General features: G+C 41.6%; 1 long non-coding RNA gene across 2 annotated transcripts in view; it reads left to right on the forward strand.

Moving 5' to 3' along the window:
- Positions 1-757: 757 nt before the first annotated feature.
- Positions 758-23,510, forward strand: part of LOC139702662 (uncharacterized) — a 44,266-nt gene continuing 21,513 nt past the window's right edge. Inside the window, exons 1-3 of one of the 2 annotated variants that reach the window (XR_011705226.1) lie at positions 758-846; positions 4,509-4,632; positions 20,295-20,330. This is a non-coding gene — a long non-coding RNA (uncharacterized lncRNA). Of the gene's footprint in view, positions 847-4,508; positions 4,633-5,908; positions 7,384-20,294; positions 20,331-23,510 lie in introns of those variants that run through there. The other variant, XR_011705225.1, reaches the window with a different exon arrangement.

The raw sequence follows: 23,510 nt of genomic DNA on the forward strand, positions 1-23,510 counted from the left end.
AACCATATAAATGGAAATATTTATTCAGGACTCATGAGAAATTGCCAGGAACTCTATGCTGGGTAACCATGGTGTGGTTAAAGAATCTTTAGGGTCTTGGCTACATGGCATGTTATGTCCCATTTAAAGAATGATAGGAATAATTTTAGTTGCACCGAAATATACAGTAATCTCCAGTCAAAAATATGAAAAGAAACATATAAAATTAGCTCTGCAACCACTTTAACAGATAGTAAATGTCTTTCTGAGGCAAGATGTCAGGCCTAGACACCACTGTCAGGAAAATGCAAAATTTCATTATTAAAAGGAAACTAAATCTTGATTTTTTTTTTTTTAGTTGTAGGTAGTCACAATATCTTTATTTTATTTATGTGGTGCTGAGGACTGAACCCAGGGCCCCACACATGCAAGTCGAGCGCTCTACCACTAAGCCACAGTCCCAGCCCTAAATCTTGATTTATAACCACAGATGATTACAGGAAATGCCTGAATGTTACCTCAACCTGTTAAGCATCTTGAAAATATGTAAAATGACTAATACAAATTTTCTGTATTTTTGATTTTTTTAAAATAATCTCTGATTGATAAAAAAAAATGTTGCAATTTGCCAAGATTCTTCCACTTGTTTCAAAAGTACAAACTATTCTGAAATCTTTTGAGTTAGATTCAAATTCTACCAGGGCATCATTTCCAGGCGAGCAGAATATACCGGAACCAAAGTTCAGGGGTTCGGCTGGGGACGAGTTCCGCAGACGCACAGTATGGAGCCTAGCTTCCTCCTCACCTGTTACCTGAGGGAGAAGAGGGACAAAACTTGAAAAGCAAACGGAGAGCGAGGAAGCAGAAGTAAGGGGCTAGCAGTTTTCCACTGAGTGTGTTAATCGGCCCGCGAAGCGGCTCCCCTGACACAGCGTGGACGTGCCCTGTCCCCGGCGCCCGGGCTCTCAGGGCGGCCGGCTCCGGCAGGCCATTCCCTGTAGGTCCCAGGGTCGTCTGATTTCTTTCTGCGTGTGGGATGGGCCCGGTGTTCCTGAAACCGGGGCTGAGAGGCTTCCTTCCGGTGTCTCGGGAGGGTTGGTGGCTGATTGCGTCACCAGCTAGGTTATGATGGGTGCGGTGGAGATTTCCTTTCCCTGAGTTCTTTTTCTTTTTTTCCCCTTTGGTACCGGGAATTGAGCCCCGGGCGCTTAACCCCGACCCACATCCCGGCCTTGTTTTATAGTTTATTTTGAGACAAGGTCTCGCCGAGTTGCTGATCCTGGCTTTGAACTCGAGATCCTCCTGCCTCAGCCTCGCGAGCCTCTGGGTTTACATTCCAGCGCCACCGCGCCCGGCTGTCCTTGGGTTCTTGCGGTGTCTTCCTCCTGGGATGCTCTGCACCTGAGCACCAGCAAGCAGATAGGGAAGAGTGATGTCACCTCTGAGAGGTCCAGAAGCCAGAACTAGGACTATCTGAGCAGCCACCAGAGACACAGGATAGAACTCAATTAAACAGAACAATTAGACAGTAATAACCATTGAGAATTCCCAGATAAAAGCACAATAGAGACTTTATGAAATGAATGAGCAAGAATTTAAACTAAAAACAATAGTGATGGGGTGGTATTAGTCCAGTTAGTGGATACCTTTGAGGATGGTTAGAAGGGGAAAAGAGAGAGTTTGGGGGGAAACTAGTGATGTTCTCTTTCTTTTTTTTAAAAAAAAAATATTTATTTGTTCTAATAGTTATACACGACAGAGGAATGTATTTCGATTCATAGTATACATACGGAGCCTGAGTTTTCATTTCTCTGGTTGGACAGGAAGTAGAGTCACACTATTCGTGTCATCATACATGTACCTAGGGGAATGATGCCCATCTTATTCCACTATCTTTCCTACCCCCATGCCCCCTTCCTTCCTCTCCCTTCCCTTTGCCTTATCCAAAGTCCCTCCCTTCCTCCCATCCCCTTCCCCCATTATGGTTCAGCATCCACGAATCAGAGAAAACATTCCGTCTTTGTTTTTTTCGGATTGGCTTACCTAGCATGATATTCTCCAGCTCCATCCATTTATATATATATATATATATATATATATATATATATATATATATATATATATATATATATATCTCACAGTTTCTTTATCTGTTCATCTATTGAAGGGCACCTAGGTTGGTTCCACAGTTTAGCTATTGTGAGTTGTGCTGCTGTAAACATTGACGTGGCTGTCCCTGTGGCATGCTGTTTTTAAGTCTTTTGGGCATAGACTGAGGAGTGAGATAGCTGGGTCAAATCGTGGTTCTATTCCAAGTTTTTTAAGGAATTTCATACTGCTTTCCAGATTGGTTGCACCAATTTGCAGTCCCACCAGCAGTGTATGAATGTGCCTTTTCCCCCACATCCGCGCCAACACTTGTTGCTTGTATTCTTGATAAATGCCATTCTGACTGGAGTGAGATGTAATCTTGGGGTAGTTTTGATTTGCATTTCTCTCACTGCTAGAAATGTTGAACATTTTCTCATATATTTTTTGATCAATTGTGTATCTTCTTCTAAGATGTGTCTGTTCAGTTCCTTGGCCTATTTATTGATTGGGTTATTTGTTTTTCAGTGTTGAGTTTTTGATATATCCTAGAGATTAGTGCTCTATCTGATGTGTGTGTGGTGAAAATTTGCTCCCATTCTGTAGGCCTCTGTTCACCTCACTTATTGTTTCTTTTGCTGAGAAGAAGCGTTTTAGTTTGAATCCATCCCATTTATTGATTCTTGCTGTTTTTGTTACTGTACCTCTGTAGTACGGTTTAAGGTCTGGTAATGTGATGACTCCTGCTTCATTCTTCTTGCTAAGGATTGCTTTGACTCTTCTGGGTCTCTTATTTTTCCAAATGAATTTCTTTCTTTCTTTCTTTCTTTTTTTTTTAAGAGAGAGAGAGAGAGAGAGAGAGAGAGAATTTTTTTTTTAATATTTATTTTTTAGTTCTCGGCGGACACAACATCTTTGTTGGTATGTGGTGCTGAGGATTGAACCCGGGCCGCACGCGTGCCAGGCGAGAGGCTACTGCTTGAGCCACATCCCCAGCCCTTTCCAAATGAATTTCATCATGACTTTTTTTTTTATCTCTATGAGGAATGTCATTGGGATTTTAATTGGAATTACATTAAGTCTGTATAATGCTTTTTTGTTATGGCCATTTTGACAATATTAATTCTGCCTATCCAGGAGCATGGATATCTGTCCATCTTCTAAGGTCTTCTTCAGTTTCTTTCTTTAGTGTTCTGTAGTTTTCATCATAGAGGTCTTTCACCTCTTTTGTTGATTCCCAACTATTTTTTTTTTGAGGCTATTGTGAATGGGATAGTTTTCCTAATTTGTTTTTCAGAGGATTCATCACTGATGTATAGAAATGCATTTGATTTATGGGTGTTGGTTTTATATCCTGCTACTTTGCCAAATTCATTTATTAATTCTAGAAGTTTTCTGGTGGAATTTTTTGGATTCTTTAAGTATAGAATCATGTTGCCGGCAAATAGTGATAGTTTGAGTTCTTCTTTTCCTATTTGTATCCCTTTAATTTCTTTCATCTAATTGCTCTGGCTAAAGTTTTAAGGACTGGTGAATGCGTTCCTGCACCCGCTGTCTGACAGGGTCACAGCGTGGGGGATGCTGCGGCAAGGCTGTACCATCTGGAAACCGGAACCATTAGGAATGTTAAGTTTATGATCCTCATGATATGGATAACAGGGCATACGTCAATCAATAATAAAAGTACCTATTGCCTGAGATTGCAGGAAAAATTCCAGAATGAGACTAAGGATACAATGGAGACATGCCATAAGGTATGCTTTAAAGTTAGAAGTGAATAATAGGTCAGGAGTCATGTAGTCTAGTTGGATCACCTAGCACTTAGTGGTTGAGGTGAAAACGTAAAAGCTTCATTGTGTTGTCTAAGGTTACAGAAAAATATTTTGAACAATGTACTTAATATCTTAAGTAATCAATATATCAGAAAAGATTGTAACTCTTGAAAATTATGTAAATCAAAAAAATTTAGGGCTTTGAAGCTATCCATTAACTACCTGAAAGAACACCTGTAAAAAAAAGTATAAAAATAAAGATCCCTCCAGGGGCAATTAGATGTCTTCTGGAGGTTGCTCATAACTTGCAACCTGTTGTCCCGACTCTTCTTCTTTCACCGACGCCACTCCTCCTTCAGGACCACACTGGACCCTCTCTCCCCCCGCAGGGGCTGGACCTCTGCAAAGGACTATGTTGAATAGAAGTGGTGAGAGAGGACACCCTGTCTTGTTCCAGTTCTTAGAGGTAATGCCTCCAGTTTTTCTCCATTTAGAATAACCGTGGCCTTGGCTTAGCATAGATAGCTTTTACAATATTGAGTTATGTTCCTACTATCCCTAGTTTTTCTAGTGTTCTGAACATGAAATGGTGTTTGACTTTGTTTTTCCTATTTAGGGTTGTTGATATTATTCTACACTTTTTCATGGAAATTCTCTTCTTTATTTTAGAACTCATTCTGCTATTCCTGTTCTAATGCCATCACTCCTTCAACGTTCTTATGTGGTCTCCACATTTCCTTCCAGAAGACACATTCCACAATGCTTTACATAATAGAGTTTCATTCACCATTTGGTAAGTAAGGAGTGCTCGTGTTTTGAACATTTTGAGAGATCATATTTTTCTTATTTGTCTTTTGTGAGTTGTTGAGGTCTCATCTGGGCCATTCGTGGAGTGGCAAGACAAGAATATCACTTGCACCAATACATCTCTTGAAGAGAGCTGAGTAGTGCAATTTGACTGTATAATGAGTTTGATTTCTGGCCCTATTTTAGGGTAAAGGGTTACTCTCACAGCTGGCCATAACTGTAACGTCTGTGTGGAGTCGGCTGGTAGTAGTGACGAGCCCACATGGCCGGCCCTAATGACATAGGAGTCTGTGACTCCTCTTCCCGCTTATACTGTAACCCCCTACTGTTTGAGGGGCCATGCAGGCCCCGCCCTGGTTTCCCAGCAGCAGAGAAGTAGCTGCTCCCACCATATCTATCGGAGTTTTCCCACGCCAAGTGGTCATCTCTCCAGTAGCGACATCTACGCGAACCAGGAGAGGTCTCTGCCCTGTTGCGCAGGGACTCACAGTCCTGAGCCATGTGCCTAGTTCTACCACAGTTGAAACACCACCTGTGAGAATGGCTGTCCAAGACTGAGGTTGTAGCACCTGTTTCAGAGTCGCAGCAAGTGTTAAGCCCTGTATCTGTGTGGGACCCACATCTGCACAAAGGTGAATAAATTCAGAAATAGTCCCCCCTTTTCGATTGGGTTGGAGGATCTCCTGACAAAGTTTATTAGCATTTTCAAATGCTAGCTGCTTGACCAGGGACTCAGAGGCATTCCAGTCTCTTTTTGATCTGTTGGCTGCCTCGTAGAGACGTGCCACAAAATCTGAGAATGGCTCCTCTGATCCTTGTCAGATTTGACTAAAATCCAAAGCTGATTCACCTCTATTAGGCAATTCCCTCCACACCTTTTGACACATGCAGTAATTTGATCATAAATTGCTAGATTATAATTTATCTGCCTTTCCAAATCTGCAAATTCTCCACTTCCAGTTAACATCTCCAAAGGGGCATCAAAGACTTGTCTCTGGTTTCTCTCAGCCTGTTCAGTGCAATTATGAGTCCAGTGAGATCACCAAAGCAGATTATCACCCCCCAATAAATAAGTTTTGGCCAGAGAAATCCAATCATGTGGGGGCTCATTGCATAAAGAATCAAGCATGTCCCGACCGGCAGGACACATCAACGTGGGCAGCGAACCTAGATGGGGAGGAATGAAGGGACAAGAGACACGAAAGGTGACAGACAGCAAGACAGGAGTCTGATCAAGCTGCAAACTTTTATTGTTCACACAGGGGTATTTATATGCTGGGGATGGGGAAGCTCTCTTATCAGCAGTTGCTGGATGTCTTCACAAGGTGAGATAACCTCAGGATGTTTCAGGAAGACAGATGGATGTCTCAGGGAGATAGATGGCTGCAGGATGTCTCCCAGGGGGCTGTTTCTTTTAACTGTCAGGCTATTCTTTGAAGGAGAACTTCCTTCTAGCCCCTGGCAAAGCAGACTTTGAATGAAGGCTGATTTTGGACCATGAAGTACAGCAAGCATTTTTTAGCTCTTTTAGAGTCTGAAGAAACTGCAGCCTGCACGTGGCCACCCTGGTTTTGCTGGTTAACCTGCTCAAACTCTGGAAAAAGCTGAAAACCTGTAATATTGTCCCCGCTTCCAGTGCTGTCCTAAGGCCATATTGGAGGGGTATAAGTGTGGCTACTGGCAGGTCTGTGCTCTTATTGCACTGTATGCCCTGGGAATTAGGTATTATTCCCCTTCAATATACAGAGCACATCTGTGTTTGAAACTCTGTACTCACCTTGTGAAACTCATTACTCATTTTGTTTGTGTGGCCTGCAGATGACGATTGGCTTGAGGATCTAAGACCTGTGATTACCAGCCTGAGGCCAGCATATCTCCTTAGAGTGTTTAGGGTAAAGCTGCTGAAAGTTATTTTTATTCATATTAAAAGGGTTTAACCTGGTCACATAATGCATTTAGAAGCTCTTATTGGCCACTATAGATTCCTTGATTAAAACCCTACATTAAATAATTATATTTGGGACAGTCTTTCAATGATAAAGTTGTCTTTAGTGAAAAGATTGAAACAATTCAACTTGATGTTTAGCGAATAGATTTTAGATTATTGTGTATATTAGTTATTGTCATTTCTTTTACATTAACTAGTAGCTATATGTCAAATAAATAACAATTTTATCAATATTAAAGAGATGTATTAAAACATCTTAGTGAATACCTCAAACCATGGGATTTCTTATGAATATTAACTTTAAAAATTTTCCTACACCATGAAGAGCCTATGTAGTCCCTTTGCTCTCAGAACCCTGGGTACATTGAAGCCCTAAAGTGGTGTCTGAAAATGAATGGTTGGAAGTGTGCATTTGTGGGATACACCGAAGCAGTTTCATAGGCCAGCACACTTTAATAGAAGTATCATGGGAACCCAAATTTGAATTTTACATTTTCCCATGGCTGTTTAAAAAAAATAAGCCTGCATATGAAATATTTTTTATTATCTTTTTGTTTTTTTTCTTTTTTTAATTTTTATTATTGGTTATTCAAAACATTACATAGTTCTTGACATATCATATTTCATACATTTGATTCAAGTGGGTTATGAACTCCCATTTTTACCCCGTATACAGATTGTAGAATCACATCGGTTACACATCCACATTTTTACATACTGCCATACTAGTGTATGTTGAATTCTGCTGCCTTTCCTATCCTCTACTATCCCCCCATATGAAATATTTTGAAGAGTATAAATGAATTCATTTTATTCAAATTACAATTTAAACACTAAATAAAAGTGGAAATCATCAATGTTCTCTCTGTACATTTGTTCACACTATGTCTTCTAATTCTGAGTGCACTTTACACTTATAGAATATCTGAGCTCACACTTCTGCCATTTGAAGTATTCAAGGCAGCATGGCCTTTCTTTTCCAATGTAAACATTAGGGACCCTGCCCTGCTGCAAATTGTATCTTTGGGCCTCAGATCTGCCATTATTTGCCCTTTGGAAACCTGTCACATTCGTTTTCAGAAGAATGATGTAAACTGAGAAACAATTCTATTATTTTTCATCAGCAAAAATGGGCAGATGGTGGGGTAGCATGATGATAAAGCTCCACTAATCCCCTCTGATCTTGGAATTTTATAGCGTGCATTATAGGAATAAAGAGAGAAGCAGTTGTTTGAGAAATAAAAGAACACAAAGCAACCTACAAGCAAGAGGATGGTGCGGGTGGCTTTGTGTTCAGGAGATGTCTGGGAGGAGACACGGGGGCTGTGGACGTGCTGGGCTCTCCTGCGGTGTCTGTAGAGGAGATTCACCATGTACAGGCTGGTGCCGGTCATAAGGAGCACAAACAGCAGGTCTCGAACCAGCATGGCAATAAACAATGACGGTGATTTATGTTTTCCAAAGTATTTATTTTGGCAGTAGGCATGAGCATACCCAGGACCAATCAGAGTGAAGTTGCTAATGGCTGTAATGGTTTCAATGACATGGAAGTAGACAACCATGTTGAGGACCCAGAAGAAAAGGAACAAGGGATACTTCCATTTAGGAAGCTTAAATTTAAGCCACGCCCACTTAGAGTTACTGGGACTGACAGTGATGGCTTGAAATGCACTCAGCAGAGAGGTGGTGCAGATGCAAACACCCCATGTCACTCTGTATAAGAACTAAACTGTCTGACAACCAACCTTGTTCAAAAACCGCCTTACTCCAAAGGTGGATGCAATATCTGGTACCAACGTGAACATGATGGTCAAAGCATTGGCCAACATCAGGTGCATAACTATGGGATCGATGTGCTTCTTCAGATGGGGTTTAACTAAGAAGGTGTAGGCATATAACAGGAAGAGCAGTGAGTTCCCCAGGACACCAATGCACAGCTGAGAGATGAGGAAAACTCCAAATATTGTGTCGCTTGGAATCATCATCTTGTTATTATTATTATTTTGCAGTGCTGGGGAAGGAATCCAGGTCTTCATGCATTTTGGGCAGGTGCAGTACCATTGAGCTTATACCCACAGCCCAAAAACATTATCTTGATGATGGCTTAGAAGTTGTAATGAGGTAAACTAGGCCTGCAATGAAAAATCAAATAATCACTTAAAATTATTTATAAGACACAGCTTCTGCAAGAATAGTGACATTGCAGGAGGAGAAAGGGGTGATGAAATGTCCATTTTTCTTTCATATCAGGGTCTCCTTAGACACTTCCTGGGCCTGGATTCCAAGGATTCCTGGGAACAAGATATCAAAAGAGTAGGTGGAGAAAGAAGGTGGAATTCAATCCATATCACAGTGTTTTAGGGTACTGAGCAGGGACAAGTGGCCTGTGTGAAAGACAAATATGCAGGTTATAAGGCAAGTTTTCTTCTGAGCCCCAGACTGGGTTTCATCTTCAGCCTACATTTCAGTAGTCTGATATCTATGAAAAGCATGATCCTTCTCGTAGGCATGCTACCCTGTGTTCTCAAACTTCTGTCTTGAAGTACTCATGGCACACCTCCTTCCTCCAAGTCATTGCCTGCTAAACACTCATCCAACACAGGTTTTCACCGCTGTCCCTACCCATGGGTCAAACAGCAGTGATCTGAGACATCTGTGGCTCTCACAACTTTTGCAGAGCTGCTGACATGCAAGAGGTAGAGGTCAAGGTTGCTGCTCCATATCCCACAGTGCTCAGGAAAACACCCAGGATATGGAATTTGGGGGTCACTTTTACGACCGTGGTTGATAAGCCCAGGCTAACAAAGCATCCCTGTATCCTGAGGACTGCAACATGTGTAAAATACAACTTTTGATTGATTGTTTATAAATGTTTTCTTATGGAAAGAGAATGAATGGATTAACCAATGGTATTTCACCAGAAATGATATATGTTTTCAGGTTAATATTGGAATTGATGTGGTTAATGTCTCAACTGCACTTCTTGGATTTTGGAGTTTATTTCACTATTTCATTTGCTTGGGAATACTTTCTCCCACGGACCCAGTTGTTCCTTTGTTCCCTCCTGGACCTTTAGTCAATTGCATGTGTGTCTCCACACTGAGCAAGTTCATGAGAACATTCTCAGGTCACTTTCACCACCCAGGCTACACTTTCACCACCATCCCTGCTTGGGCATGATCTGTACTGCAATGATCCCCCACTCATTATCCTGTTAAGGGACAAGCACTCAAATTATTTATTGATCCCCCACAGTGTTGGAGTCCTGTTCCTCCACAGGCTCATTTGGGCCTTCCAGCAACTTTGAAATTTAGGTTTATGAGTTAGAATTGTTTGAAATCATGACTCTTAACATATTTGGCCATGGTGAACATACTCTGATTTTTGAAAGCACATATCTTTAATATGTGCTCTGATGGTTGCAGGTGAAACCTCAAATGTTTTGATCATTTGTAGTTTTCCAATTTCACTAAGGCATGGCTAACCCCCTCCTCACTCTTAGCAGAGATCTTTCTTCAGCCATCTTCTCTCCTTCCTAGGACACCTGCCCTTAGCAATCCTGTGTCTTTCATAACTTCATCATCCAGTTATATTCCTAATATTCCTTTCAGTATCATGAAGATCAGATTCCCTCCTGCCAGGGGTAGGAGGCCAGGAATGGTTCCCAGGCTCTCATCTAGACATATCACCCCAAAGTCTGCACAGCTTGGATGGATAAGCTGGATCAGCTCCACTGCAGGGGAGCAGAGGGAAGGGGAGCCCTGCAGAGAGGAGAACATCCTGCTGGACCTGAGGAGGTCCACGCCCACTACTCTTGGTCTCTCAGGAGGGAAAATCAAGAGGGAAATGGACGAACATCAACCTAAAACCACGATAGGACTCAGACATGTTGCAAAGCATGGTAAAAGGGTGGGCAGCGTGGAAACAGCCTGAAGGCAATTTCAGCACCCAGGCTGAGACGCTTCTGTCCCACCAGTTCACAGAGAGGGGATAGCAGGAACTTGTGTCAGATGTTTCAATTTAACTAAGAGCATGAAATTAAAATATTTTTGGTAGAACATTCTGTAAATAGTTGAAGTTATGGGTGTAATAATTACCTCATTTCAGCATTTCACCACTCCACACTGTGTTTATAATCATAATGCACTCTCTACACCTGCATAATCTACTCTGTACATCTGCATAATGCAATTACAATTGTCCAAATTAATAAATATCCATCCAAATAGGACCAATTATGAGAAGCACTTTCATTTCTGGGAAGTCTAGCAAGTAAAGTCAGACAGAGATTGTCATTAATCACCATTACCAGGAGCACAGTTTTAAAATTTTGAGCTCGAGTACACATATTATCAACATATGAAGTAAAAACATGGTTAATTAATAGGTCACAGTGGGAGATTTTAAATACACATTTTCAAACTAGGGAATCTAAAAAAGAATGACAGGATAGAACAAATTAATCAAATTAAATCACACTCTCTACTAATTGTTATAAAAGCATTACACCTGCAGTTACTGGAAATACTCACCAATCCCCCTGGGGCACTTGTGAAGCAAGGAGGGAGTGTTCTGAATGATACCATTCAGACAGCATAAAATAAGAGGAACCACAGATGTAATATAGAATAAAAGGATGTTAAGCTGCCAATTAGAAAAGATGTGATGAATTAATCTCAGTTTAGTATTTTAATGCAATACATGTCCATTAATATTTGAAAAGTTTTTAGAAGTTTGCTATGAAAACACATAAGACTGAGAGTAGAGTAGAAAAGAGGTGAATAAAATGAAATTGGATGTACATTATTTCAAATGTAAATAAATATCAATCGAGCCATTTAAATAGAAGATAAGAGCATGAGAAAAATCACAGTATACAGGAGACCTAGGATTGTCATGGAACTGAATGGAAATGTTATCTATATGTTAAGAGAAAAGTCAAGATTTGCACATCGAGTATGTGTGTCAGGTTCTTTAAATAAAATTCAAATGATTTATACAGGGACAGATATGCAGAGCTGTAACAGATTCTAATGTACCCAAGAAAGGAAAGAATGGAGACAGCACAGGCATAAATGAAAGAAAAGAGAATTAGAGTTAGAAACTAAAAGAGAAGAACATATAGGTATATTGTAGCAAGAATGTCAAAAAGAAAAATCAGAAATGACCCAAGTCTGTGCAGAAGCTCAGATAGGATAAAGGGAATACAGAGGAGGGCTTCCCACTCCTGCTCACCTAAAGCTGAGGGCTGCAGGGCCCCTGATCTAGGCAGTTGGCCTCCCAAACACAGTGAGGCTTCTTGGAAAGGCCACGTTTGACCTGCAGAGCCTGAATTTCAGGTACAGAATGACTGGATCTCTCCTCCCAGGGGTCGTCCATCACCTTGTCACCTGATGCCTCAAGGTCCTTGTTTACGATGAATCATTGGATGCACCCAGAGGAGCAGCAGATCTTTTCCCAGAAGCACATTGAGTCTCTGGGTGTAATGGTTAGGTTTATTAATTAGGAGTGCTAAGTCATCCATGAGGCTGTGTTTTCCCTGGTTGAACTGCTTCAGGAAGTAAACTTGAGGAGTCTAAATAGCCACTAAACGGGCTGGGGTTGTAGCTCAGCGGTAGAGCACTCGCCTAGCACGGGCGAGGTCCTGAGTTCAATCCTCAGCACCACATAAAAATAAATAAGTAAAATAAAGGTATTGTGTCCAACTACAACCAAAAAATAAATATTTAAAAGAAAAAAAAAATAAAAAGCCACTAATGGTTTCCAGGCAACTAATGTAGAGAAGACCATAGCCCTCAATCCAAGCTGACCCCTGAGCAGAACCCCAGAGAACATGCTGGGTGCTGCACGGGAGGCCTCTGTGCCTCCGGTACCCACAGTGTATCTGGGCTTCCTCCAGGCTCTGTGCAGTACAGGCCTGGCGCAGGGCAGAGGGCACATTTGAACTCCAAAAAACCTAATTAGTCCATCTAACTCTTCCTTATTTGTACATCTGCATTGTTTTAAATCATTAGAAAATGTTCTGAATTTCTCAAAATAGTGTCATTCTATCTTTAATTTAAAATTTGCTTCTACTGGGGCTAGGATTGTGGCTCAGGAGAACGCTCATGTTCTAGCATGTGAGGATCGAGGCCCTGGGTTTGATCCTCAGCACCACATAAAAATAAATAAATAAAAGAAAAGTATTGTGTCCAACTACTTCTTGGGCTGGGGATGTGTCTCAAACAGTAGCGCGCTTGCCCAGCATGTGCGTGGCGCTGGGTTCGATCATCAGCACCACATACAAATAAAGATGTTGTGTCCTTTGAAAACTGAAAAATAAATATTAAAAAAATTCTCTCTCTCTCTGAAAAAAAAATATGCTTCTCCTTCAAGATGGGATACACAAAGTCACAAAGTGCCATCGTTCCACCCTAACACTCATGGAGATGGAGGGGTTACAAATTAGGATCCCATGAAGTCCTGATGAACTCTTAACCTTAACCCTACCTGTGCATGCATGCATCTGGTTCTAAGGAACATAGGGGAACTCTCCAAAATCCCATATGTTCATTCTAGGGCTGGACCTGAATAGCTCCGCTAAGGCTATGAATCAACACTGGAACCCTGAATTCACAGATGATGTGAATAAAGAGGGAAATAAAACACATTCTCTATTGAATATAAATAGGATCCTCAGTCAGATGTGGCCTGCTACTGAGATTCCTTTGTCCCACCCCAGACTTTGAATTCTGATGAGACTGTGTTCAGAAGAGGCCACCTGCTGGGGCTCTGCAGCAGAGAGGGGCTAGTAGGCTGAATTCTGTGGTCATGGGGTTGAAGTTTGAGCTGAGAAATCTCCCCTTGCAGGGAGAACAGCAATCAATACACACCCAACAATGAGTCAACAAATAAGTTCAGATTATTACAAAAATGTTCAAAGGAGCAAACAAAACTTTCAACTTAGCAATACTGACACTTGCTGATATTTGAAAAGAGAAAGTAAGCCAAGGAATAGAAGATATAATGAATAACCAAATGGAAGTTATAGAGTTTAAAAACACAGAAACCAAAATTGAAATTGTCAGTGGAGGAATGGATGGCAGTCGAGAAAGTCAGTGTACTAGTGGATAGATCTGTAAGTAGTACCCAGTGGGAACAGCACAGAAGAAAGGGCTTGAAGAGAAATGAAGAAAGTTTCACTCCAGTGGACAAAACCAAAAGTGTCACATTTATACATCAGAGTAGGAGAAGGAAAGAGAAATAAAAGTGGGGGTTAGAAAATTATGACAAAATAATAGTTGAATACTTGAAAGTTTGATGAGACATATAAATCAACTATTAAGAAGCTGAGCTGGTGAACAGGATGAATTGAAAAACATTCATACTTAGGTATAACATTATTATTGGTGAAGTATAATTTTATGAATTGGTGGAATTCATTCTGATATATTTGCAAATGCACATAATATAATAAAAGCAAATAGGATCTTGTGTAATTGGAATGAAATCGACCCTGGACAACACTGGAGGAAACAGCCTGTCTGGTAAACATGGGTGCTTCATCTGAAGGTGAGGAAGAGGACCAGGACACCCACTCCCAGCTCTTCTACTCGCCGCTAAAAAGGAAGCTGAGGTCCTTGTAGGAAGGCCAGGAAAGCCCATGAGAGAAATGAAGTGATAGAGCAGTGAGTCCCAACCAAAGAAGCATTGTGTACAAATAAGTGTCAAGTGAGCCATCAGACTGAAAAGACTCCATACTTTCAGGCTTCAAGTAACAGAGACCAGATTTATCCTCCCAATTGACTCATCTAGAAAATGGCACCTACAGGAAACTGGTATCAACCATAGACCACGGGCAGCACAAGCACAGTGATCCTGTTAGACCACGACGCAAGAAAAGACCACTGACACCAATTAAAATCAAAGTAAAGCAAGCTTATTATTTTGGCTGGCCGGGCTGCCTCTCCCAACAAAATCCTGGGAGCCAAGGACAGTGGCTTTCTAGAAGCCCAGCTTTATAGCCCAGAAAGTTACACAGAAGGGGGTTCGAGGATCTTACAGGTAACAAAATTATGACAAGCATAACACAAAGGCTAGTTCATATTTTTTTGCTGGCCCCGACATCAGAATTTATGAAGGAAGGCCATTAGAGCCTCAGAGAGGGTCGTTATCTGGCCAGGGAAAGCCAAGATTTACGAGACACCATTAAGGTTTTGGAGAGGGTTGTTATCTGGTCAGGGAAAACCAGGCATGGGTGAGTTCAAGGCACGGGCAGGCCTTCCAAGCAGCTTTACAACATCAAATTCTGGCCAGGCTATACAGACATCCTAATATTTTTACAGAAAACAGAAATGAATCCTTCATAATTTGTGATAAGCTGGCTTCTGACCTAAATAGAAAAATAGGCTAGGTATATCAGTCCCGAGAGAAGACAACAGCAAGAGCTCCACAGTTGCCACCTTCCTGCACAGGGAAGGGCTCCAGGCCACAGTGCAGAAGGGGCAATGCCCACAGAGCCTGGAGGGCCAGAGAACTGAGGAAGTGGCTCACAGTGTGGCCGCCCAGGGAGGCTGAGCTGGGAGGTGAAACCACCAGAGATGTAACCCAGTGTGTGATCTACCTGACGGAGAGTCACCAGCAAGGGACTCATTATGTGTCTGCACGGATAGGGATGCCTGGTGTAAGGAGGACCTTTGTGACATCCACACCACCAGGGGGAGAATGGCAGTCAGGGGTTAAGGATTTGTAGGCTGTGGACACTGAGTGGTAACAACCCAAACAAAACCAGCATCAATGCAGATGCCAACTGCCACCTCCATGGTCATGGCAGAGACAATATCTAGCAGGGAATGCACAGCTGTAATTTTGTACAGCACACCCACACTCGGGCCTCGAGTATGACTTGAATAGTGGAGGACACCTGTAATCCCAGCCATGGAGGAACCTGAGTCAGGAGGGTTACAGGTTCAAGGCCAGCCTCAGTAATTAAGTGACATTCTGTCTCAAAATAAAATTTTGCAAAATGGTTGCTGATACAGCTCAGAAAAACAATGGTTTTGGGTTCATTCTCTCCCTCCTACCCCTGTTCACACACAGAGTCACAGAATGAACAATGCCAAGAGTGAACCCAGGTGCATACAACAGGATTGGATGATAATAATGTGACAATATGTGCTCTTCATGAAGTACGAAGGATTCCATCACAATGGGGGCTATTGAGAGGGATGACGTGCTCCCTTGTGAACAGAGGGTGAATGAAAGTGTACATTTTACAAAGGCTGTGAACCTAAAACTGGTCCTACCAATAAATCTTACTAAAAAAAGAACTAAACTAAATCCTAAATCACAACTCTGTGTGTGCACTGCCTTGAAAATATGTCATATCATTAACCCTTTTTTTTCTTCACTCCCCAATATTAAAGGCTGTACATTAGTAAAGAAAAATATAGCAACTTACAATAATTCTTCCATCAGCTCTAACAAACACAACATATTGTGAAATCTGCCTCTCAGATTGCGTTGTGTCACCCTTGAATATCATCAAGAGGAATAAAATCAGATTCCACAAAACAAGAACCTAATTTTCAGGTTCCTCCTCATGGAGGAGGGGAAGAGATTCACAGGCACTCCATGGAAGTCAGCTTCCTGGTCACTTACTGCCTGAGAAAGGCAGACACAAGACAGAATAGAAGATAAAGAAAAAACAAGTTCCCCAAAGCACATGTGGTGGCATTTGGAAATGGGGTTGGAAATAATGAAGGTTACATGAGGCGAAGGTAAGGTCCTGTACCAGAGGGATTATTGTCCTTATAAGAAGAGACGGCAGCCTCTCTCCCCAGGGGCACAGGAGACAACAGTGAGAAGGTGGCCTTCTGTGAGCCAGAGACAGTGCTCCCTGGAGCCCCGGACAAGGACTCCTGAGCTCAGACTAGCCAGCAGAGGAGGAAAGCAAATTTCTTTCCAAGGACCCCGTTCGTGGGGTGTTTCGTGTTGGTGGCCACTGGAGAATATGTCTTTGACATGAAGAGATGTGTTAAGATTCCGGACTCGGGTCTCTGCGGGGTGCTGTGTTCTGGTGTCTGCAGTAAATTCTCAGAGGCTGTCTCAGAACTCAGGAATGAGCTGCAGTGGAGAGACCCGCTGGAGTAGGAGCAAGTGACAAAGTGGGGCCCTGGCAACAGGCGCTGCAGGAGTCAATGGGGCACACAGAGCCCAGAAGTCCCTTGGGCCCCTGGGCCCACCTGGAGCCAGCAACTGCCAATGTTGCTGCCCCTTGGAAGCAGCCCTGAGGGCCTGGCCTGTAGATGACTCCATAGACACTTTTGCCCAACATCCCTCTGTGTGGCGTTTTAGAACTGTTTCCTGAGCATCAGTTGGTGTTAATTTTATTTCCACCTAAAATTCCCCCCACCCTTGTTTTCGTGAGTTGTGAATGACCTGGGTGCTTTATGAAGTGCCTGTAGCTGGATGAACCAACTGGTTCTCTCCTCTGCAGCCAAGGTTAGACTGTTAGTGTGATCACACAGATTCTCTCTTGGTTTTTTGACTGTTTTTAATTTTTTTTTCATTTTGTAGGACTTCATCTCTTTGTTTCTAGTTATTAGTTTGTTATGATCTAAGGGTGGGGGGAATCACCTTAGTCTGAGAATCAGGGGAGAAGGAGTTTGGGTGTGGGCCTTCCATGACAGTTACCCATCCATGCGAGTGTAGACACTGTGACATTTGCTGCTTTAGACTAGGAACTACCTCACCAAGAGGAACCTAATGCTCCAGAGCATTATGCGTGTGCATGTGTGAAACTGGGTGAGAAGAGGGCTCACCTGTGCTAGGTTAGTGTGAAGGATGCTGCTTCTGCTTGGGTGAGTTTCTATTTGGACTGGTGTTTACTGCTTTCTGAGGGGAGCTGGGTCCGGAGCATGAAGTGCTCAGTGCCCTGCAGTAGTGAGCCAGGGTGAGCCACCAAGCAGACCTGTCTGGCTAGTGTGGCAGCTGGGACACCAGGGCTGAAGCTTACTCTGTCTTTTTCTTTTCAGTCTTGTTTGCGTGGCTTGTATTTTTGTTTTACGTTTTGGAAAAGCCACCGTTTACATTAGGGAAGATTCTGCTCATGGATTTGAATCCAGGGACCAGGTCCTCGGGGCAGAGGGTGACCTGCAGAGTGATCCTCAGCTTCTTTATCTCCACAGGGAGCAGGTGGAGCTGCACTGGGGAAGGTGTTTTGCCCTCCTGTTGGAGGGGTTTCCCTTCTGTTCCCTGTGTCCCTGGCTGGGTTACATTTCGTCACCCAGCACCAGCCCTCCACTGTCTCCTGAGAAGTCAGTAGGTCTGTGCCTCAGTGCCTTGGTTCATTTTGTCCTCTCTGCCTGAAGATGGCTCCCATAGCGTGGCTACCCACTGCTGTTCCTGGTCTTACCTGGATGCTACCTGGTCCCTAAAGCCAGCAAATACCCTTCCCACTTCCTCCCAGGGCACAAGGCTTTTTATTTCTTCCACTGCTCTTGTTTGGTTCTTCCTCCTGGGTTCCTGAATTGTGCCTGATTCTGTGCTCTTACTGCACTGTATGCCTTGGGAATTAGGCATTATTCCCCTTCAATATACAGAGCACATCTCTGTTTGATATTCTGTTCTCACTTTGTGAAACTCATTACTCATTTTGTTTTTGTGGCCTGCGGATGATGATTGGCTTGAGGATCTAAGACCTGTAATTTCCAGCCTGAGGCCAGCATATCCCCTTAGTTAGAATATATAGGGTAAAGATGCTGAAAGTTATTTTTATTCATATTAAAAGGTTTAACCTGGTCACATCATGCTAGTTAGAAGCTCTTATTGGCCACTATAGATTTCTTGTTTAAAAACCTACATAAAATAATTAAATTTGCATCAGTCTTTTTCATTGAAAACATTGAAACAATTCTACTTGATGTTCAGTGTACATATTTTATATTAGTGTATATATCAGTTATTTTATTTTTTACATTAATTGGTAGTTATATGTCAAATAAACAACAATTTTTCAATATTAAAAAGATGTATTAAAACATTTTAGTGATTACCTCAAATCATGGGCTTTCATTTTTGGTTTTGAAAAGTTTTTAGTTGTAGATGGACACAATACCTTTATTTTTTTTGTTTATTTCTATGTGGTGCCAGGGATGGAACCCAGTGTCTCATGCCTGGTAGGCAAGCACTCTACCACTGAGCTACAACCCCAGACCCCATGGGATTTCTTATGAATAGTAACTTTGAAAATTTTCCTACACCATGAAGAGCCTATGTAGTCTCTTTGGTTATCAAGTCTTATTGCTCTTAGGATACTGGAGTAAATCCAAGGCCCAAAGCGGTGCCTAGAAAATGTAAGGTGCGCAATGTGCATTTGTGGTTTACACAGAAGCAGTTTCTTAGGCCAGCACACTTTAACAGATATGATGCGAACCCCAATTTGAATTTATGTTTTCCCATGGCTATTTTAAAACATCCATAAGGATGCATATAAGATAATTTGAATAGTAAGTAGAAATAAATACATTTTGTCCAAAGTACAAGTAGAACACGTAATACGTTTGAAAATTATCAGTGTGATCTTCACATACTTTATTCACAGTAAGTCTTCTGAGTGCATTTCAAACTTGTAGAATGTCTGAACTCAGACTCGTGTAGTTTGACGTGCTCAAGGCAAATGGCCTTTCTTGACCCCTCTAAATCATTATGGACCCTGCCCTGTTGCAGACTAAAGCCTGGGGCATCACACCAGGCATCAGCTGCCCTATGGGAACCTGTCATTCTCATTAACTGAAAAGAATGAATTAGGAAACAGTTCTTTTATTTTTCATCAGCAAAAAGGGGCAGATGGTTGGGTAGCAGGATGATAAAGCTCTAGTAAACTCCCCCAGACTTGGGATTTTCTTGCGTGCATAAAAGGAATAAAGAGTCAAACAGTTGTCTGAGAAATAAAAGAACACAAAGCAACTTACAAGCAAGAGGATGGTGCGGGTGGCTTTGTGTTCATGGGATGTCTGGGAGGAGACACGGGGGCTGCGGACATGCTGGGATCTCTTGTGGTGTCTGTAGAGGAGACTCACCATGTACAGGCTGGTGCAGATCATGAGGAACACAAACACTAGATCTTGAACCAGCAGGGGAATAAAAAATGATGATGAATTGTGTTTTCCAAAATTTCTATTTCTACAATATGCATCAGCATAGCCATGACCATCTATGGTGAAATTTCCAATGGCTGTGATGGATTCAATGATGTGGAAGTAGATGAGCATGTTAAGGACCCAGAAGGAAAGGAACAAAGGACAAGTCCATGTAGGGAGCTTAAATTTAAGCCATGCCCACTTAGAGTTACTGGGACCAACAGTGATGGCTTGAAATGCACTCAGGAGAGAGGTGGTGCAGATAGAAACACCCCACATCACTCTGTATAAGAACAAAACTGTCTGACAGCCAACCTCGTTCAAAAACCGCCTTACTCCCAAGGTGGATGCTATATCTGGTATCAAGGTGAACATGATGGTCAAAGCATTGGCCAACACCAGGTGCATAACTATGGGATCGATGTGCTTCCTCAGATGGGGTTTAACTAAGAAGGTGTAAGCATATAACAGGAAGAGCAGTGAGTTCCCCAGGACACCAATGCACAGCTGAGAGATGAGGAAAACCGCAAAGATTATGTTCCTTGGAATCATCATCTTGTTGTTATTATTATTTTGCAGTGTCTGGGATGGAATCCAGGTCTTCATGTAAGCTGGGTAAGTGAAGAACAATTGAGCTACCCTCCTGCCCCAGGATCATAATGTTCCGATGTATTTGAACTTTTACGAAGGAAACTAAGGCTGCAATAAGAAATGAGTAATTACTTAGAATTATTTTCAAATAGAGCTTTGCAAGAATATTGACTGTTCAGGAGAAGAGGATGATGAAATGTCCAACTCTCTAGTGTTTCAGGGCCTGTCTTCCAGAAATTCATGGGAACAACAGAAGACAGAAGGAGGAGAGAAAGAAGGTGGATTTTGAGCCACTTCACTGCATTCTAGGATAGTGAGCAGGGGATGTGTGTCCTGTGTGAAAGGTGTGTTTGCAGCTTATCTGGCAAGTTTTGTTCTGTGCTCAGACTGTGTTTCATCTTCAGCTTGTGTTCTGTAGTCTCACCTCTCTGAAGAGCATGGTCCTTCCAACAGACAGATGACCCTGTGTACTTGAACTTCTGTCTTGGAGTTTTCACAGCACACGCCCTTCCTGCAAGTCAGTGACTGCTAAACACTCTTCCAACACAGCGTTCCCCACGTGGGGACTTTTCACCTCCCTCCCAAATCATGGGCCAAACAGCAATAATCTGAGTCATTTGTGGTTCTCACAACATGTGCAGAGCTACTGACATGCAGGAGGTCGAGGCCAAGATTGCTGCTCAATGTCCCACAGTGCTCAGGACAAACAACATAGAAGGGAATACCCAGCAGAACCAGCATCATATCATGGTGGATAAATGCCGTCCAACAAACGTCCCTGTATCCTGAGGCCTGAAACTTGTGGAATATCCACCCTTTTATCTGAATGTTTCTTATGTTTTTTATGAAAAAAGAATTAGTAGGGGCTGGGGTTGTAGCTCAGTGGTAGAGTGTTTGCCTAACACGTGTGAGGCCCTGAGTTTGATCCTTGGCACCACATAAAGATAAATAAATAAAATAAAGGTATCCATGTACAACTACAAAAAATATTTAAAAGAGAAAAGAAAAAAGAATCTTCACAAATGTAACTGCAACAAAAATGATATGACATTCTTTCAGGTCAATATTGAAATTAATGAGGTCAACATCTCAATTTCTCTTATTGGATTCTGGAGTTTATTTCACTATTTCATTTGCTTAGGGATACTTTAGAATACTTGGTCAGTCTCACACTGATCCAATTGTTCTTTACCTGAACCACAGTCCTTCATTCCCTCCCGGACCTCTGGTCAATCCCCCATGTGTCTCCACACTGAGCAAGTCCATGAGAACATTCTCAGGTCACTTTCACCACCCAGGCTACACAGTCCCTGCTTGGGCATGATCTGTACTGGAATGATCCCACACTCATTATCCTGTTAAGGAAGCAGCACTCAAATTAACTATTTTTTTTTTGTTTTTTTGTTTTGTTTTTCAAGTTCATTTTATTTCCAGAACATATCCTACCAAGTATGTACAATATTATTTTGCCAAAATTCACTTGAAATAACAATTATATTTTTGTATGATTATGTTGATCTTTGATATACATATGGGGTCATTTGTTTCTGTTTTCTCACTAGACATTTTAGATTATTTCATCTTTTTTCTTCCTCTCTGGGAGCATCTGCTGTATGTATTTAAAGTTCAATTCCTCACAGTATTTTAACCCTTGCAAACACTATCTCCTGGCCTTTGGAAGATAGACATGATAATACATTACTTTAATAATCTTGCTCAAACTATTTTGACATTTATTGATAAAGATAATGTAAAACATCAAAACCAAAAAATAAGCAGAAGCATATCTGTAAAACAAATAAGGTTTCCAGTTTTATAAAATGATTTAACCAAATAAATGTAGTCTAATAAATGGCTTTGAAAACAGGGAGAAATAATTATAATATAGTATGTAATGTAATTATCATAACATCATGATTAATGTAAAAAGGATGCCCACAGTTGGATGTATACTGTGATTATAGTTGTGAGAATACTTTTTAAGAATTTAGAACTACTTTGAAAGGAAACAGTACAATATAAATTCTGTGGGGATTATGTATATTTTTATTTTTTCTACTTCTTATTTTTATGGTAATGTGTCTTTTATTTTTAGCATAAAGTAGCATTCTAAAATGAAACAAAAATCTAAAATATTTTTTATGACACACACACAAAAATGCAGAATTCTTTTTTTTTTTTTTTTATTGTTGGCTGTTCAAAACATTACATAGTTCTTGATATATCATATTTCACAATTTGATTCAAGTGGGTTATGAGCTCCCATTTTTACCCCATATACAGATTGCAGAATCACATCAGTTACACATCCATTGATTTACATATTGCCATACTAGTGTCTGTTGTATTCTGCTGTCTTTCCTATCCTCTACTATCCCCCCTCCCCTCCCCTCCCCTCCCCTCCCCTCCCCTCTTCTCTCTCTGCCCCCTTTACTGACATTCGTTTGTCCCCCTTGTATTATTTTTCCCCTTCCCCTCACTTCCTCTTGTATGTACTTTTGTATACCTCTGAGGGTCTCCTTCCATTTCCATGCATTTTCCCTTCTCTCTCCCTTTCCCTCCCACCTCTCATCCCTGTTTAATGTTAATCTTCTTCTCATGCTCTTCGACCCTACTCTGTTCTTAGCTACTCTCCTTATATCAAAGAAGACATTTGACATTTGTTTTTTAGGGATTGGCTAGCTTCACTTAGCATAATCTGCTCTAATGCCATCCATTTCCCTGTAAATTCTATGATTTTGTCATTTTTTAATGCAGAGTAATACTCCATTGTGTATAAATGCCACATTTTTTTTATCCATTCATCCATTGAAGGGCATCTAGGTTGGTTCCACAGTCTAGCTATTGTGAATTGTGCTGCTATGAACATCGATGTAGCAGTGTCCCTGTAGCATGCTCTTTTTAGGTCTTTAGGGAATAGACCAAGAAGGGGAATAGCTGGGTCAAATGGTGGCTCCATTCCCAGCTTTCCAAGAAATCTCCATACTGCTTTCCAAATTGGCTGCACCAATTTGCAGTCCCACCAGCAATGTACAAGTGTACCCTTTTCCCCACATCCTCGCCAGCACTTGTTGTTGTTTGACTTCATAATGGCTGCCAATCTAACTGGAGTGAGATGGTATCTTAGGGTGGTTTTGATTTGCATTTCTCTGACTGCTAGAGATGGTGAGCATTTTTTCATGTACTTGTTGATTGACTGTATGT

This window comes from Marmota flaviventris, chromosome 18 (assembly GCF_047511675.1).
Source record: "Marmota flaviventris isolate mMarFla1 chromosome 18, mMarFla1.hap1, whole genome shotgun sequence".
In the NCBI taxonomy this organism is placed as follows: Eukaryota; Metazoa; Chordata; class Mammalia; order Rodentia; family Sciuridae; genus Marmota; species Marmota flaviventris.